At 37.5% G+C, this 15,623-nt stretch overlaps 1 long non-coding RNA gene and 1 other non-coding gene across 2 annotated transcripts in view; both read left to right on the top strand.

Moving 5' to 3' along the window:
• LOC135365262 (uncharacterized) overlaps positions 1-15,148 on the top strand; it is a 75,610-nt gene extending 60,462 nt beyond the window's left edge. Inside the window, exon 3 of the long non-coding RNA XR_010412901.1 lies at positions 15,001-15,148. This is a non-coding gene — a long non-coding RNA (uncharacterized LOC135365262). The remainder of the gene's footprint in view (positions 1-15,000) is intronic.
• On the top strand, positions 7,858-7,988 carry LOC123836706 (small nucleolar RNA SNORA63). Its single transcript, XR_006789037.1, has one exon. It is a non-coding gene; the product is annotated as a small nucleolar RNA SNORA63 (small nucleolar RNA).
• Positions 15,149-15,623: the final 475 nt, after the last annotated feature.

Consider the following 15,623-nt stretch of genomic DNA (forward strand, 5'->3'; position numbering starts at 1 on the left):
ACCAATTTTATGCATATTTGTATCTCATTTATGAGATAAGAGATGATCTTGGTTGTCATTTTAAAAATATAACATTAATTAAAGTTCAGGAAAAAGAATTGAATTGACCAACATCCCAACAAATTTTGAGAGACACAAAGAAATCGAAAAATACATCATTCTTCTGTGAAAGGGAAGACAGTGGTCTTCTCTGGTTATATTCAAACTAACTGTGAGAATCATGACAATCCAATCTTAACCATACAACCCTGCCTGAATTTAAATTCTGATTTTTAAATTTTTTACCCTATTTGTGTGACATCTGACATGAACACTGCGATCTTTACATTCAGTTTAAGCATAATGTTCCTGGATTCCACCATCAGGACTCCCCCTGTCTTCTGCTGCTTCATACCCTTTTTTTGTCCATCTTCCCCACTCCCCCCCACCTAGCCTGATAATCCTTTGATCCCACCCCATCACACAAGGGCTTTTAGAAATTCCAGGGTCCTTGTCCCGTTCTTCAAACCTTCTGTTCCAATCTGCACTGTCAACATTTTAAAATAGATTAAAAGCGGTCAAATTCTTCCTCAGGATAGGAAGACTCAGAACTACAGTCCTTGGAGCCAAGACTTCTTTACTCCTCATGATTCCCTCTTTACAGGAGAAGAATTAGTGGTATTGAGGGAAGGTTCAAGAGAAAAGACATTGCTACAGCCTGTTTCTTAAAACTCAGCACCTCTTATCTCCTTATCTTGCACTCTACCCTTCCTGTCCCGGCTACTATATCTGAGCTAACTGATGCCCAGAAATGAGGTCTAAGCAACTTCTACTGCAAGAATAATATGATCAAGGATCAGGGAGGGAGAATAGGTTATTCTTTGGAAGCCACTCTGCAGCATTCACAGCAGCATGACAATTAATGATTAATGAGCGGTCCTTTTATTCATGAGGATAATACCACTGGCCCAAGACGGGACATTCCCTTTGAATTATTTTTTGGAAGTGGGGAATGGCCATACAGAGTCTGCCCCAGCTCATTGATCATTTGCTTTTTATGAAGCAAGTTGCAGGTTGATTGCCTGGGATAAGTAAAGGCTGTGACCACATACCCACACATCGAGAATCTGTATTTTTTAGATGTAAAGGTGGTGTTGATTCAAATTTTTTGCTCGTTTCCCTTTTTATTTCATCTTTGGAGACTCTCAGCCACTATCTTTTCTTTCTTCCTTGCTTTGATTTATTTTTATTCCTCTCATCTTTTGAACTTATTTGTTCATTCTTCATGTCTTGACACCACCTCATCTATATTTTCCTCACTTCATCCAGAATGGATTAAAGTTCTCATAGCATCTTTACGATCAAGTGTCGTTGCAGCAAATATTCCTTATTTGTATACATAGCATTTTTTCAGTGGATTTGATCAAACAAGGTGGTCTTTAAAACTTTATATTATGTTTCACAATCAAGTCTTGAATTTTTCAGTTAATCTTGACAGACAGAAATCCCATTCCTATCTTAATACTCAATGTGAAAGTATTATATTACTAATAATTTTGCACCTGAGCATACTCTATTAGCACTGAGTCACACAACTGAAGTATGAAATCCTATTAAAGCTTGTTTTCCCTTCATTACACAAAAGACAGCATTGACAGCATATTTTGTCAACATTGAATACTGTGGACAAAAAGTACTAAATTACATTTTTAATCCATGACATCACCTTGAATAACAGTGTTCAGCATTCGTCTAGATATTATGGGGAAATAGTAGAATGCTGTGAACAATGTATATTAGTGAGTAACTAGCGGCCGAAGTTTCAGGTGGAAGCTGTAGCCAGAACAGCTTTTCTCCCACTGTCCATAACATAGTGATTGAAACCCTCTCTTTCAACTGCAGACCTCCCACCCTCATTTTAGCAGTCTGTGAAATTTCCTTTGCATCACTGAAACACACTCTAAATGGGGTTTTCTTTGAAGACCACCCAGAAGTTACAGCTGGCATAAAATACAGCTGATTGGTCCAATTTGCATTCTTATTTAGTCCAGAGTGGAACTAGGCCTATGTGGCTTTCCTTAAAATTGCATATTTCCTGTAGGTCAAAGTGACAAGAACTGCTGAGAGATCCCTCAGCTTTCTCTCTCCAAATTCTACCTAAAGTTAAAAGGGTGCTACTAATAATTATACTCCAAGCAAACTGAGTCTGTCAGGGCAAAGAACAGGGCAATGGGGATATCCTTGAAAGATCAACAATCATAGACTCCTTTGCCTCAATGAATTGACATCAATCTACTGGCCATCGCCAAGTCATCGACATTTCACTTATAACATACACTGATCCATATTGCTGTGGTTTACAGATGCTGATTATTTGTTATTAGTATATGATTACAACCTATGTTTCCCAAGTCATAATTCAGTTTAAAAATACATAATACATGGGGCGACTGGGTGGCTCAGTCGTTAAGCATCTGCCTTCGGCTCAGGTCATGATCCCAGGGTCCTGGGATCGAGCCCCGCATCAGGCTCCCTGCTCAGCAGGAAGCCTGCTTCTCCCTCTCCCACTCGCCCTGCTTGTGTTCCCTCTCTCGCTGTGTCTCTCTCTGTCAAATAAATAAATAAAATCTTTAAAATATATATATATATAATACAAACATTTTTAATAGATCTTCATTTCCTACTATTTTTTCCATAACAGAGCACTTTTTCCTATATTTAAACTATAAGAGTAATTAAGAATAAATTCTTTCTCACTTTTTTCTCTTTCCAATTGTATATGAAGTTATGGCTAGGAAATACCATGAATTAACCATAGCTTTTTAAAAAAATTTCTTTCCTCTCTGTATCCTTTGTGTTCTTTTACATTTGTATCTTCAAACACCTCATGTTTGGTGTTTTGTTTTGTTTTGTTTTGTTTTGTTTTGTTTTGTTTGTTTTACAAGCCAGGGAGAATTCAATTACTAAATGAGTCAGTTTAAAATGTCAACAGAAAATTTTTCTTCCTCTTCATTGATCCTGAGCCTTTTCAAACCTCATCATCCAAAATATATTTGCATACTTCATTTTCTGTTGTCTGGAATGAAATAACTAGATTTGTTGGACACTAACACAATGTAATTTTAACACAGAAATAAAGCCTAGAATTGTTAGTAGTACAGGAAGCTGCTTTCTTGTGACAATATGCTGCTCTATGAAAATCATAAACATTGTGCTATTGAGACGTTAATCAAAGTTTTATTGAGCCACCCACATGTCAGCTGACCTGATGATGCAAGGTATTGTGGCCTGGCCAGGGTGGGTAGGGTATCACATGGTAAGGTGGCTGGTTACAGAATGTCAGAGCAAGGGTGGGTTGAGGAAAGCCTCTGCATGTGGGAAGGACTAGGAGCTGCAAAGGAAGATTGATTATATACAGGAAATACTGATCTAATAATATCAATGACAATGAGAGCCAAGTTTCTCAGTGTTAGGGAAGAAAGTTACAATAAGAAAAAGAAGAAATCTAGAGAGAAGCCTAGAGTTTGAATTGGAATTGGAGGTATCAATATAAACTTATGGTTTTAAATATATACATATAGATTTTTAAATAGAGATAAAAATGTGCTTATTGCAGGGTGCCTGGGTGGCTCAGTCGGTTAAGAATCCGACTCTTGATTTTGGCTCAAGTCATGATCTTGGGGTCAAGAGATCAAGCCCTGAGTCCGGCTCCATGCTCAGCGTGGAGTCTGCTTAAGATTCTCTCTCTTCCTCTCCTTCTGCCCCTCCCACTGCTCGAGAGCTCTCTCTTTCTCTCTCTCTATCTCTCTCTCTCAGATAAATAAATCTTTTTTTAAAAAATGGGCTTATTGCACATTGTATATTTATATTTATACATAGATTCCCTAACTCCGTCCACTGAAAGGTATCAAGAACAAGCAGCAGCATCCCATGTCAGATCTTGGTTTCTAAATACCATGGTGCATTAAAAGGAATAAAGACACCTTCCAGAGGGGTGCCTGAGTGGCTCAGTCAGTTAAGCAACTGCCTTCAACTCAGGTCATGATCCCAGGGTCCTGGGATCAAGTCCCGCCTCGGGCTCCCTGCTAATCGGGGAGCCTGCTTCTCCCTCTGTCTGTCACACCCCTGCTTGTGCATGCTCTCTCTCTCTCTGTCAAATGAATAAATAAAATTTTGAAAGAGAGAGAGAGAGAGAGAAAGAAAGAAAGAAAGAAAGAAAGAAAGAAAGAAAGAAAGAAAGAAAGAAAGAAAGGAAGGAAGAAAGAAAGAAAGAAAAGGACACCTTGCAGAAATGACTGATCCATGGCCACTGAAGTTGGAAAGGAACCCTCTAACCTCTGACTCTTCGTGGAGCTTCATGCTAATGCAGTGATAATAACGATGGTCTACTTTGTGCTACAGGTATCTGCATACTACATTTCCCCCAAGACATGAATCCTGTCCTTTAGATCTTTTAAATATTTCTGAATGCTTTAGAGCTCGTGCCTCTTGGACAAAATAGGTTCCCAATAAATGATAATGGAAGGAAGGAAAGGAGAGGAGGAAGGAAGGAACGAATGAACGAACGAATGAAGGAAAGGAAGGAAAGGAAAGAGGGAGGGAGGAAGGAAGGGAGGGAGGAAGAAAGAAAAGGAGGGAAGGTGGGAGGGAAGGAAGGAAAGAGGGAAGAAAGGTGAGTTTTCCAGATTTATATACTTTTAAATATGTATTTAATGAAATGTGTTCAACAAAGTTCATCTCATACATAGGATATTGCATATGAAATAAAATATTATTGCCAAAAATATGACATAGCATGGGACAAAAGTTTCCAACAAGTAAATCGGGCTCTGCAGATATATCTTGAAGACTTACCTGGTTGATCTCCAGTCAGGCACCATTCTTGGTATCATTTGACAAATTTCACTACCTGCTTTCTCACCTGCCAAGCTGTCTAGCACCTCCCTTCTTGTTCCTCTGAAAAGAGATTTCATATCTTCATGAAAATAAAAATTAGCACTTCTCAAAATTTTTGAGAACTTCTAGTATATCCCATGCATTACTTTTTTGATGAAAAAAACTATTAAGATAAGTAGCACCAGGACTAATCATAAATGGCACAATTTTCCCTTCTACTTGCTACTTTATGCTGTTACTGCTTAATCACAATTTTATTCAATACAATGACCACCAAGCATTCAAATAAAATTGTGGAATATCAGGTATAATTTTTATTTGTGGAATACTAAGACTGAGTACAGATGCTACATGCACATCCAGTCGCTTTTAAGAAATGTTTCTATTTCTTAGTGAAGTGTAATAAGGTGATCCGTTTTGCCCGTTTCTATAAAAGTGTCTGCAGAAAATATTAGACAAGAAGTTTAATATCCAGGGGCGCCTGGGTGGCTCAGTTGTTAAGCATCTGCCTTCAGCTCAGGTCATGATCTCAGGGTCGTGGGATCGAGCCCCGCATCTCGGGCTCCCTGCTCAACTGGAAGCCTGCTTCTCCCTCTCCCACTCCCCCTACTTGTGTTCCCTCTCTCGCTGCGTCTCTCTCTGTCAAATAAATAAATAAAATCTTAAAAAAAAAGAAGAAGAAGAAGTTTAATATCCATTTTTCATGGGTTAAGACCAAATAAAGGAAATCTTGATAGACCTTATGGTATTATAGTTATATTTCTGGCTTCAGGCCATGTTTGTAAAATGTTTATCGAAGACACCTTGGGTATTACAAACTCCTTATTTTATAATTGGAGAAACTGAGAAATGGCCAATTCTATCATCGCAGAAGTAATTTAGTACAAAGTTTAAGTGAGTCCGTCATTCTTTCCACTACACTTGGTTTCATACTGGTTTTGCATGTGCTATTTTATATGTAGCACAAGTGAATCTCTTCATTTTGTTGGTAGCTATACCTCATAGACAAATAGCAAAGAGAATGCCTCCTAACACAACAAAAATGTATTGATCTTAGAGTCACGGTCATCTGAAAACTCTCTGTCAACATAAAAAATCAGGACTGACTTGTACCCAGTGTATATAGATTCTTTATATGTAGAAGGTCTTCAATAAATATACATTAATTTGATTTTCCTGTTTAGCTTGAGGCAATCATTATATCTTCACAGTTGATATCATGTTTGTTCAGCGGCAACATAAAAATTATTCGAATCTTTCAATTTCTTTTTTTTTTTTTTTAAAGATTTTATTTATTTGAGAGAGAATGAGAGACAGAGAGCATGAGAGGGAGGAGGGTCAGAGGGAGAAGCAGACTCCCCGCTGAGCAGGAAGCCTGATGCGGGACTCGATCCCGGGACTCCAGGATCATGACCTGAGTCGAAGGCAGTCGCTCAACCAACTGAGCCACCCAGGTGCCCCCGAATCTTTCAACTTCTAAATATTTTATGAAATGATCAATGTACATTTTTGTGGTGAAATACAGAAGGCAATGACAACCTGACCTATCAGTGAAGACGTTTATATTTTACTTTGTCACTCACAAATCTTTCATTATGAGTAGAAGGAAAAACTAATTGCCAGAACTTTCCTTTAGGTTTTCTTGTGTAATATAATGTTAATAATTAAATTATATTTTAAAAATGTAAAGCATCTTGAAAAAGACAGTCATCAAATATTATCCTGCAAAACTGCTGCTTTGTTAAGCATTTTGAGATAAAATTGATACTGTCCTCTCTGTCTACTACCCTCATCCCTGTTGCCCCGTAGAGGGTTTAATAAAATTATGGACACAGCCAATTTATGCAGTATTTCCTATGTATCTACTCAACTACCAGAATTACTTGGCTAATTAAGGCCACAAATATGATTTAAAAATTTAAATCATGAGGTTCCTGAGGACTTCTCTTCAACTGCACAAAATGGAACAATATATCCTTTTATTTAGATGATAGAAAAATTATACAGATATTTGGATTAATTAGTCATGTCATGTACGAATGCAACTATTCTCTTGCATCAGTTCCCTGTTTCTCATGAAATGAATTTGAAGATTTTTGCCTTGAAATTTTTTTTTTAATGTGCTTATTATGATATACCTAATTCTAAGCCCAGGGCCTAGCACAGAGTACACATAAAATACAATTGATAAAATAACATTTAATGTTTATCTCAGCATTTATAATCCTCTTGATATTAGAATATGTGTATCAATATTAGAGTACTGGACAGTACTGGACAGATGGATGAAATGGTGGATGTTTGGACAAATTATCTATGTATCATTCATCTTTGAAAATATGTGAGGCATTAAACTTCTATTTGTAATTAATTAGATCCCATAGTTTTAGTGAGTTCAACAATAATTTCTGTACTATCGACAAATATTTTAAGCTCCAGCCTTCTTATTTTAAGCAATAGTAAAATATCAGCACAATACTGTGTATAATTTCATGTGGCAGTCATTGTGCTAGTATTTGATTTTGACTCCCAAATATTGGCTTATGACTTTTAATATTATATTTATAATATTATATTTAAATAGTATATTTAGATATTAAAATGGTAGCATTCCTAACATCTCTTGGAAAAAGTTCTAATAAGGAACATAGATTTTGAATGTTAATTCCCATTCTATTAGTATTTTACCAGGTGATCCTGAATGAATTGATTAATTTTTTTTCTTGTTTTTGGCTGGGACCATTTTGGAGTCCATTTATATGACACATAAGAAATAGACAAGCCCATCTTATTTGTCATAAGCACAGGTATATTAAGTTAGAGAGCTAAAAGATAATAAAAAATTCTGACAAACACTGATATTCATTTTTTCTTACTCTTAAGGTCATGGATGATTTTCTAATTATCTTAGTCTTAACCTAAGCCCCCCCTTTTTCTTATTTCAAACATTTTTATTTAAAGGCTTTAAAAATTGTATTAATGATGCAGGATCTAGTTACAATGTAGCTGTAAAGTGCTGCCTTGTCTTTGCCCCCTGCTGAAAATAAAGCTGTTACCTTTCTAGCCCTGTCCGCCATGGTGCTTAGCAGTCAGGGATGCATGGTCTCAGACATGTTTACCAACTTAAACACTGACTTGAGGGTCACCTGGGTGGCTCAGTCATTAAGCGTCTGCCTTAGGCTCAGGTCATGATCCCAGAGTCCTGGGATCAAGTCCCTGCTGAGCAGGGAGCCTGCTTCTCCCTCTCCCACTCCCCCTGCTTGTGTTCCCTCTCTCGCTGTGTCTCTCTCTGTCAAATAAATAAATAAAATCTTAAAAAAAAATTGTATTAACATTCATGTTACCTTAGTCAATAGTATGTAATAAATATCATATAATCTTTCTTTTGATTTTGTATGTTCCAGGCCATCAGGGTTATCTCTGTCAACATCAATGACTTTATAGAGAATGACATATATAAAAGATGTAGACAAATACTGATCATATAAAAGTACTGGACACAATACATTCTAGGTTGATTTTTTAAATTTAGTTTTTGAATAGCAGCTCTGTTGATTTGATCCTTTCCCAGAAAAGACAGTTACACTTTTAAACTCCCATTCATTAAGAATTCTGGCTAGATAAAAGGAAATGTTGAAAAAGAAAAACAAAGCTGGGGGCATCACGTTGCCCGATTTCAAGCTATATTACAAATCAATGATCACCAAGACAGCATGGTACTGGCACAAAAACAGACATATAGACCAATGGAACAGAATAGAGAACCCAGATATGGACCCTCAACTCTATGGTCAAATAATCTTTGACAAAGCAGGAAAAAACATGCAATGGAAAAAAGACAGTCTCTTCAATAAATGGTGTTGGGAAAATTGGACAGCCACATGCAGAAGAATGAAACTCGACAACTCTCTAACACCATTCACAAAGATAAACTCAAAGTGGATGAAAGACCTTAATGTGAGACAGGAATCCATCAAAATCCTAGAGGAGAATATGAGCAGTAACTTCTTTGACATCGACCACAGCAACTTCTTTCAAGATACATCTCTAAAAGCTAGTGAAACAAAGCAAAAATGAACTTTTGGGACTTCATCAAGATAAAAAGCTTCTGCACAGCAAAGGAAAAAGGCAACAAAACAAAGAGGCAACCCACAGAATGGGAGAAGATATTTGCAAATGACACTACAGATAAAGGGCTGGTATCCAAGATCTATAAAGAACTTCTCAAACTCAACACCCAAAAAACAAATAATCAAGTCAAAAAGTGGGCAGAAGATATGAAAAGACACTTCTCTGAAGACGACATACAAATGGCTAACAGACACATGAAAAAATGTTTATCATCATTAGCCATCAGGAAAATCCAAACCAAAACCACATTGAGATACCACCTTACACCAGTTAGAATGGCAAAAATGGGCAGGGAAAGAAACAACAAATGTTGGAGAGGTTGTGGAGAAAGGGGAACCCTCTTACACTGTTAGTGGGAATGCAAGTTGGTACAGCCATTTTGGAAAACAGTGTGGAGGTTCCTCAAAAATTTAAAAATAGAGCTACCCTATGACCCAGCAATTGCACTACTGGGTATTTACCCCAAAGAAACAGATGTAGTGAAAAGAAGGGCCATATGCACCCCAATGTTCATAGCAGGATTGTCTGCAATAGCCAAACTGTGGAAAGAGCCGAGATGCCCTTCAACAGATGAATGGATAAAGAAACATGTGGTCCATATATACAATGGAATGTTACTCAGCCATCAGAAAGGATGAATATCCAACTTTTACATCAACATAGATGGGACTGGAGGAGATTATGCTAAGTGAAATAAGTCAAGCAGAGAAAGTCAATTATCATATGGTTTCACTTATTTGTGGAACATAAGGAATAGCATGGAGGACATTAGGAGAAGGAAGGGAAAAATGGGGGGGAGAATTGGAGGGAGAGATGAACCATGAGAGACTATGGACTCTGAGAAAAAAACAGGGTTTTAGAGGGGAGGGGGGAGGGGGATTGGTTAGCCTGGTGATGGGTATTAAGGAGGGCACGTACTGCATGGAGCACTGGGTGTTATATGAAAACAATGAATCGTGGATCACCACATCAAAAACCAATGATGTATTGTATGGTGACTAACATAACATAATAAAATTTAAAAAAAAAAGAATTCTGGCTAGATAAAACCAATCAGTGTCTTATTATAAAAAACTAAGTATGATTAAATCTGCACTATTTTAGTTCTATTTTTTTTAGTTTTGTAATAAGTTAAAACAACTATAATTAATTAGGCAGTATCTATAAAGACTCCTAAACTTAAGTGGAATTTAACCATGGATATTTCTCAGGCTATTAAAGTAAAAAATTATGCTTTTATTTTTTTAAGATTTTATTTATTTATTAGAGAGAGAGAGTGAGCCCAAGTGGGGTAAGGGCCAGAGGGAGAGAGAGAGAGAGAGAGAGAGAGGGAGGGAGAAGCAGACTCCCCATTGAGCGCAGAGCCTGACATGGAGCTTGATTCCATGACCCCGAGATCATGACCCAAGCCAAAGTCAGATGCTTAACCCACTGAGCCACCCAAGCGCCCCAAGTAAAAAATTATTCTCTGGAAAAAAACCATAGAACCAGCCAAGTTCTTCAAAGAGAGTATATCTATTAGAAAATATTATGCTACAAAGTATATGTGGCAATCATCTAGAGCATTTCTAGCTACAATTTTTAGTATTCAGTGTATGGCATAATTTTATCCAAGTCAAGATGAAATTAATAAATTTATTTCTTATGTTGTAGAAAGATAAAGAAAAATCTCTGGTTAACATTTAGAATCAAGGGCGCCTGGGTGGCTCAGTTGGTTAAGCGACTGCCTTCGGCTCAGGTCATGATCCTGGAGTCCCTGGATCGAGTTCCGCATCAGGCTCCCTGCTCGGCAGGGAGTCTGCTTCTCCCTCTGACCCTCCTCCCTCTCATGCTCTCTGTCTCTCATTCTCTCTGTCTCAAATAAATAAATAAAATCTTTAAAAAAAAAAAAAAACATTTAGAATCAACATTCAAATATGTCTTCCAGTATCACTTGGTCTTCTCGGGATCATGCTCTCTTCCCATCGTATGTGCATGGCTCAGCTTGATCTCAAAAGATCTTGAAATCAAGGACTTCTGCACACCAAGGAAGCAAAACTGGGTCTTTGATCACAAGTATTCACACTCACAACAGGGAGAGACTAAAAGAGAAGGGTCACACAGGTGCAGAGGGAAAAATTTTTTTAAATTCCAAAAAGATGTTGAAGAAATTGAAATAAAACCACCTGATTCTGTTTTTTAGGCTCATAGTTATCATTCTAAGATCAGTACTGAAAAATTACTGGACCGAAAGCATTTTTAATGCATTCTTATTGTTAATTCATTTTGAACCACCTGAGAGAAAATCCTCACAATGATCTCCTTTCCTGCTTGCCCAGGAAATACCTGGGTTGAAGAAAAATCAACTTCATCAATAAACATATGCACTCATGTGCCAACATAATGGTGGCAAACTATTAAATTCTCTCAAATCTGTACAAAAACAAAAAAGTTAGCAGCATACTGAGCTTCCTAGCAGTCTGAGTTTCCCACACTGGGGTTCTTTTACTGACAAGGAGCTGTGATTTGTGTTACCAAAAAATGTCAGCTCCTAATTTGGACGAAGCTGAGATGAATTATACATAAGTCATTAGAAGTGGTGTGGTCTACAGTGAAAGGGATCTCAAGAAAATTCAACCACTGACATGCTGAGTGCTTTGAATAAATCAATCATTAGCCATCTGCCTCAATTTAAGCATTCAAAAATGGGGGTGTGCAGAGAGCTAATTATTAATGTATGCTTGTAAATTATTTTGAACTTCATATAGTAAAAACATCAAATGAAGAGAAAATGTTCCTGTTCATTTATAGTGACCATTATTTAATTTTCTTTTGTACTAAAATGTGTTTCTCCTACATTTTTACTGGATCCCCGAGTCACTGTTGCCCAGCTGTTCCTGACTGATTTATTTTCTAAATGATCACTTCTAATGATATTTTTGCTCATCTCTTATAGGATATTGTGTGTCACCTCCTACCTAGAAAAGTAACAAAAAAGAAGTAGTGGGTTGGGAAGTGGGGGCAGGGGGATGGTCTGCATCATTATAACATTTATATGAAGCTGCAGGGACATCTCAATTAAGGAGGACACCATTACCTCTCTTTTCAGGAAATCTTTTACAGAGAGATCTAAGCACAGGCTAAGACCAGGACTAGGAACAGAAAAAAAATGACACAGGACACTGTATCACTATGAGATGCACTGTGATAAATAATTCCATTAAGAATCCAAATAGCCAAGTATTACAGAGTTCTTAAATTCTAAGCGGAAGAACCACTGAGCTACAATGGCAGTTAGATGAAATTTAAAATCCTGCAAGTAGTAAAACCAAAGAGAGTCAAGGTCACCTGCCAAAAGCAGTGGTACTGCAAATAAAGCCAGGAATTCCAGACTCACATGGACCCAGGTATCTTACAAACACATTCTACGGGGGAATGGAGAAGTACCACTAAGAATAAATGTGATCTGTTCTAGGAAAATGCATCATCTCCCCTGGGAAAGCAGCTCAAAAGACATATTTGTTGACATTGTTTAAATCTATCATAACCAAAAGCTTCATCTTGATATCATCAGGCAAAAATAAACAGTTTTTTTTATGATACAAACTTCATATGAAGGAATATAGCTAAGACTGGCAATAATATGAGCCCACTCTACATGAAAGGTGAGCTTGTTCCTGTATTCCCAACTCCTCTTCCTCAGTGAGATTTGAGGGAACATTTTATGAGGGGAGAGAGACCTTTAGAATTGACATTGCTGAAGAGACTCCAGTAGCAAAGACTTTTAAAAACTAAACCATAAGCAAGGAAACTTAGTCTAAGCCACAGAAGAAAAATAAGACAACCAAAATGTTCATAAACCGAAGTCTGCTTGTTTTGGACATTTTGCAGATGGAAAACATTATATTAAATCTTAAGTTATTTATTCAAGGTTGATACTTTACATTTTGAATTTACACCACCAGCATTTCATAACATCAAAGCAAGTCTGTTTAACCTTTTCTTCCCTTATCCTCTTACCAACATAAAAGCTGAAGATGAAAAACCTATCTGGCCAACTATAGGTAACTTAATTTATTCTAGTCCATGTTTCAATATGAAATGTCAGGATTGTGGAGAGAGGGGGGAGTGGGGAAAGAGAAGATCTAAAAATGAAGAGTGAACAGTGTCTACCTATTGGGGATCTGGTCCAGAATGACCAGCAGCTGACCATTAAACCTGCCACCCATAATTGGGAAGAGCGAAGTTGCCCAATTCTGAGCACTCTCATCCATAGCAAAAACCCAAGGGAGGCCAGCCACCATTATTTTGGCACAGGAAGGATCGTTTCCTCTCCTGCCAGGCCCACACATCTCATTTGCTTCCCCTCAGTTATTTTTCAAGCCAACCCGCCCTCCTGACAGCTCTTGGGCCATACCTGAGGTGCAGTTTTTTTGAGGTTTCCTCCCTAACTTTTTATGCTTCAGTGAAGAGAAGCTAAAATTTAATGGACATCAGAAGACATTTTCTTCTGTTATTGTTGTTTTTATTGTTATTATCTAAAGGTAATATGAAAGAGATTCTAAGTCAGGGAATCCACATGCAGCCATGTGGCTTAGGCTCCCCACCACACCATCCCGTACAACTCCATAGGATGATGTTCATGTGAACTATGATGTCAATGTCAACGGTGCCTCCAAAAGTTATAAAAGACAGTGGCTCTGTTCTCTGGGCCTATTACAGTATAGAGAGTTTAAGAATCATGGGGTGCCTGGGTGGCTCAGTCGTTAAGCTTCTGCCTTTGGCTCAGATCATGATCCCAGGGTCCTGGGATTGAGCCCCGCATCGGGCTCCCCACTCAGCGGGAGGCCTGCTTCTCCCTCTCCCACTCACCCTGCTTGTGTTCCCTCTCTCACCATCTCTCTCTGTGTCAAATAAATAAATAAAATCTTAAAAAAAAAAAAAAGAATCAGACACAACTGGTTCTCTCTTCCTCAAACATCTTGCTCTCATTCTTCTTAAAAGTTGTATAAATCACTCTTTTACTCTCACGTTATTTAGAGAACCTCTGAGGAACACAATTTCCATATTCTCCCATGATACATTATTAAAAGAACTAAGAGGAGAAAGTCTTAAATATCTAATTTTCTTTACCAAAGAGAACATTTCAAAAAAAAAAGGAATGGTGTTTGGTTTTGTTTTTTAGCTGCTGTATTCACCAGAGCTCAACAAGAGTATTCTTTATTTTAATGTGCAAATGTTTAAACTGCATTTTCTGAAAAGAACATTTTAATTTTGTGAATAGTCTTCACTATGTTATTATGTCGAGTGGCAATTTTAATTCATCAAGTTAAATAATTTTAGACTTAAATGATGCTATTTACATCTACTAACCTTAAAAGGACAAGAAAATGATTAAATTTTTATTGGATTTAGTTTGCCTTTTTCCCAATCATAAAATGTGGGTCAATTGTTTACAAGTACTGTTGTAAATCTAAAAATGTTGATCTTAATGATGGTCCCCTATTATATTTAAGAAAGTAAAGGCTCTTAGGAATGATGTATCTCCTTTTCCTATTCCCCCAAGCAGCACTGAGAAGAAGAAAGTCGCAAATATATAAAAAATCTCACCAATATCCCGCCCACCCCCCTCCAATTTGAAGGATGTGTTCTGGTGAGGACGAAAGCATGACAAGGCAGAAGTTATAAAATGTCCTTCTAGATTTGAGACCTTTTCCCCACAACAGAAAGATGATAACATCAGAAGCCAAACGAACTCCCTAAATCACCAATTTGTTTTTCTCTCACTTAAAATTAAGCAGGAAAGCCTCATGTACTGACTTAACAAAAATAATTGAACCCACTGCAATGTTTATCAAAATTGAATCAGAAAAGGAAAAAATCAAGAACGCACTAAAATGTTAATCAACCTGATGAAAGAAAATCATGTGAAGATCATCCACTGTGTTGCAATTAAATAGTACCAGAATTACCTGGAAGAATTCTTAAAATTTACTTGTATTTTCATCTCCACAGACAAAAGAAGCAAGGCAGAGAGACAACTGGAAAGAGAGCGATGTATGAAAGCTGCCAGAAATGAAGTCTTAGCAGAACAGAATCTGGAAGCCAAGGACATTTTTCAAGGGGTAGGGATAACCATATGAGGCCAACAATCTCAATCAGGTACATTGGAGGGTTCTTCAGATATATCCCATGGCCCAGTACACTCCTTATCGCTAGGTCACCCTCTCTACTTTTTCATGAGAAACCACACTGAATCTTCAGTGCCTGGCTTCCTAGGTGGTCACTGCAGGGCAGACCACACAACCTAGAAGTGCTAAGGAGTTAGAGCCCTGTAGCATGAAACTTGACCACTGAGAAACATGAAATAGGGAGACCAACCTTGGTTGGAGAAACAGCTCCACATTTAGAGAAGCCCTCTCTGCTGATTTCCTTTTCTTCTAACATGTGTTGAAGAAAATGTCCAAAGAGGGATTTTCTACTTCTCTCCACTGCTTTCCCTCTCCTGAACCCAGCTGCTTTATGCCTTTTCTACTTATCCATTGTATTCAATGTACTTCTTTACTTCATATATATATATGTTTCTAAAATCCCACCTTTCTTATATGGGCTACTTCTATCGCAGAGTAGTGATATTC

The sequence above is a fragment of the Mirounga angustirostris genome, unplaced genomic scaffold (assembly GCF_029215605.1).
Source record: "Mirounga angustirostris isolate CCGP_5_RB_7025 unplaced genomic scaffold, mMirAng1.0.hap1 SCAF_7, whole genome shotgun sequence".
In the NCBI taxonomy this organism is placed as follows: Eukaryota; Metazoa; Chordata; class Mammalia; order Carnivora; family Phocidae; genus Mirounga; species Mirounga angustirostris.